The sequence below is a fragment of the Lactuca virosa genome, chromosome 2 (genome assembly GCF_052849685.1).
Source record: "Lactuca virosa cultivar CGN04683 chromosome 2, Lactuca_virosa_CGN04683_v6, whole genome shotgun sequence".
In the NCBI taxonomy this organism is placed as follows: domain Eukaryota; kingdom Viridiplantae; phylum Streptophyta; class Magnoliopsida; order Asterales; family Asteraceae; genus Lactuca; species Lactuca virosa.
In genome coordinates, this window is record NC_136427.1 from 260,780,102 (window position 1) to 260,784,484 (window position 4,383).

Below are 4,383 nucleotides of genomic sequence, written 5' to 3' on the forward strand. Positions count from 1 at the left end.
AGCTCCATGGACCATCCATGAAAGCTTAGCCCAACCTAAATGAACTTGGCCCATTCCATATATATAAGAGTCCATATTTAATTAGTTCTTTTTGATCACTTAATTAATTCTAAATTAATTCTTGATCAATACTAATTAAATAATATGATTCCATATTAATATATTAGAACTTATAATATATTAATATAAATCATAAATATACTATTCTCAAAAGACTATCCATATAAATTGTGCCGGTGAAGTGCAACCCAAATGGACCATGCCGGGTCGGGTCAAGTACATACCAAATATAGTTATGGACTTAGACATTAATCCAACAATACTAGCATACTGTGCCTAGGGCTAACCCCCGGGTCTTCCTACTCATAACTACATGGGCCGACATTGTGGCCGTAGACCCATTCACACAAAGGGAAACTCACCTCAAACTGCTGAAGCTGCTGATAACCCTCTGGCTGCTGTCCGACAACTCTCTGAACCGCTGCTCCTCTAGCTCCCCGAGCTACCAATACCAACAATAACAATTAGCCTAACTGTCCTCCAGAAGTCAACTAGGTCAACTCTGGTCAAGGTCCTTCTCAAGGTCAAAGTCAACGGTCAGAGTCAACTTCTAGTTGACTCGACTCGCCGAGTTGTTCTACCAACTCGCCGAGTCCATGCTCCTCATGTCCAAACAACCCCGACTCCGTTCGCCGAGTCTAGCGAGCACTCGACGAGTTCTCCTTCATCTAACACTTCGGGACTATCTTCAACCGACTCGCCTAGTTCATCCTTGAACTCGTCGAGTTCATCATCATCGCATGAATGTCTAGACCATGACTCGTCGAGTTGTATGAACAACTCGTCGAGTTCATCTTCATAACTAAGAAGATTGTCTTGGACTCGCCGAGTTCCTCTTCGAACTCGTCGAGTACCATGATCTTCATGTCCATTACGGACGCAGCCTGGCTGAATCCTTTACTAACTCCACTCACTGATCCGAATCATAAACATGAGGGTTTGGGTTTGCGACCCGACTCGCCGAGTCCATCTTGTGGCATCTCAATTTTGACGATTACAGACCATCCCAACACCTCCAACTCATAGATCTGGACTCCTTATGCTAGCATTGCACGTAAAGTTGCTAACTTTACGTGCATGCAAGGTGTTATGGGGCTAAAACACTTAATCCAAGCTTCAAAGAAGACCTAGGTCATGAAATGGGACCTTTGCTGAATAAAGCCAACTACTTTGAGCTTCTAAAGCTCAAGAGTGTCCAGATCTGTTGTCCAAACCATCCTTAAGGGTTTAATACTCGGTTTAACCTTGGAAATGATTCAAATGTGACCAAAAGCAAGCTAGAAAGGGGATTTATCAATTGAAAGCTCAAGGTCCAGACTTTTTACCTTCTAACAGTTGCCAATTCGATGTGAAGGCTGGATCTACACTTCCTTCCTTGCTCCTTTCTCCCAAGCCTTCAAAATCCACTCCAATGGACCTTAATCTTCACCAAAAGCTCCAAAAATGAAGTTGGGTGGCTAGGGTTTTGGGGTTCTGGACGAGAGAGGCTGTAATGAACCCTAGGGAAGAGAATAAGATGCTTAAATAGGGCACCAAGTCCCGAAAATTAGGGTTTCCTAACCCAGACTAGACTCGCCGAGTCCACTCGCCGACTCGTCGAGTCGGTCACTTACTCTTCCATCCGGATCCCGCTTCGACTCGTCGAGTTCTTCCTTGGACTCGACGAGTTGACCCCTTTGACTTAGGTTTTTCCTTTCCTTTCTTGGCCTTTCTGATTCTGGGTGTTACAACAGGTGCACAAAGTAGTCACAAAGATGGCTACGCCACACATTAGGGTCTAACCCTAATGAAAGACTATATACTAATACAATAAATGGAAATCCCTTTATTTAAGGGATTGCAATCTAAGCTACATATAGTCTAATCCTAATCACTAAGATTACAGATCATATATCTATTCTATAAATACAAAGATATCTATACTTACAGAGTGTCTAACCGACTAATATACAAAAGTATCAAACTATTTTACAAAATATCACGTTGTCGTTGATACTATGTAGACGTTGGCATTGATGTTGGCACTGATGGACAATGTGTGAATGATGTTTGACTCATCATATCATACGGCGTGACCTTACAATATCCCCCTATCTGATGATGTCAAAACATTTAAAGTATCTTCGGGAGAAAACTTGCTTTCAGCTGCATACTTGAGCCCCCCCTTAGATGGTTCATGAATCTCCCCCATGAGAAAATGAATTTTTTTTAGACACTTTGAAAACTTATCTATATCCCCTCCCCCCCTGAGAAGGTGTATGACTCTCATCCTTTTGGCATCAGTAGTATGTCCGGGAGACGTAGAATCATCGTAGAATGAAGTACATCAAGACACAGGTACAATCTCTTTCTTAGAAAACAATCTCCCTATTTCACATCATTATTCAATATGGGGAGTTTCCAGGATAATGACAAACCTCTTCAGTATTTTCCATAAAGGTTACGATGCGTTTAATATTTTCCGCATTGGCTTCAATTTTACTAAGTCGTTTCCCCAAGGATTCTGTTAAGTTAACCAAAACTTTAAGCTGAGAGAGAATTGATGCTTGAAAGTTTGAACAACTAGACTCCCCCTGAAAAGTAGCAGCAGTTTGAAGAGGAAATATCAGAGGGATAGAAACATCAGCTTGTCATGGAGGTGGTAGAGGAATTTCAGCAGAAGATTGAACATGGAATGACTGTAAAAAAGTAGGGTCAACTTGAGGTAATGGATGTTCTTGCTTTGAAACCTTCAGAGGAGGAGATGATGAAGGAGAAGACGATGGAAATCGTATGTGCTTGTTCAGACTTGAAGGAGGAATACTGAGAAGAAGTGGAGATTCTAATGATGGTAGATCAAAACTAGACCAATCATCTCCAAATTCGTACTGAGTGGGTGAGGTTTGAACGTTTACTTGTGTCTCAATAGCTTGGACTAAAGCATCAATCGTTACAGTATCAGTTCCAGAATTTGAAGATCTAGATTCCTCATCATCAGACTCTTCAACATTATCACCAGTTTCACGTGAAGAATTGATGGATTCTTCATCATTAGTTCCGGGATCTGATATAGGGTCTTCTTGATGTTCCTCATCTTCATATGGATTCTCAATCCAAGCCATCATTAGATCAGATAAGTGAGGATCTCCATCGACATGATCAATATTAATGATTCTTGAAGATAGAAGAGGAATTGGAATAGATTCTCCATGATTTACTTTGTATCTCATACCAGCATGTGCCAGGAACAGAGCAAGCCATCTTGGATATGTCACATATGTTGGTCTCTTTTTGCCGCTGATACATTCAACCAATTGATCAAAGAAAAGTTGAGCGAAATCCAATTTCTTGTCTCTAGCCAAAGCATACATAACACGCAGTTCAAACATATTCAACTGGTCTAGACTACCAATTTTTTGACCAAGACATTTTCCAATCACACCTGTAACATACTTCCAGCCAGCAGGAAGACTTCGACGAAGAACGAATTTAGTAGAGTCATGTTTTCCATCCTAATAAGAGAAATCATAATTAAGATGATGTAGAATTGATCGACATCTGGCTTCAGAAGGGGTTCTTTCATGGTACACCATGAGAGAAAGACAAAGAACTTGATAAATGGTGATCACAGAGATGTGAACCCTATAATGACCATCTCTAACAGTTCCAGAGATTATTTGCTCACTTGCATCAATAGTACAAGAAGAGTAGAACTCGCATACTTGTTTTGGGAAGAAAGGCTCAGGAACATCACTGAGTGCATAAAACAATGGACAACTCTTGAAGAAATTGACGAAATCTTCCATACCCAAATCTTTATATTGATGAGGAATAGTGTCGGAGAAGGCGACATTGTTTTCTTGAACAACAATTGGTGTTTCAGGGGTGTTTGGGGCTTTGACTACATTTGTAGCTGGAATGAATAAAAATAAAATAGTTAGAGCCATTGATGATTGTCAAAGCAATTTTAACAAATTTGCAACACTTGACGCAATGAAGAATATAATCAAGATATAATCTTTTTATTGAAAATCATTCCACTATCCACATAACGATAACCGGCAAAGAGAATGTGATAAAAGCCTCGAATCCCACAATAACGGTTGAATTTCTGACCGTAACCATTAAAAATTTATTGTTAACATCGGTGTGTCATAATGCCAGCAAGACAAGCACAGCAACGGAAAGAATCAGCGTATCAGGAATTGCGGTGAAAGGATAGTTAAGATTGTGATGTCTCCTTGTAACTGTTGGATTAGTGTCTAAGTCCATAACTATAATTGGTATGTACTTGACCCGATTTGGCATGGTCCATTTGGGTTGCATGACATGGGAACAATTTGG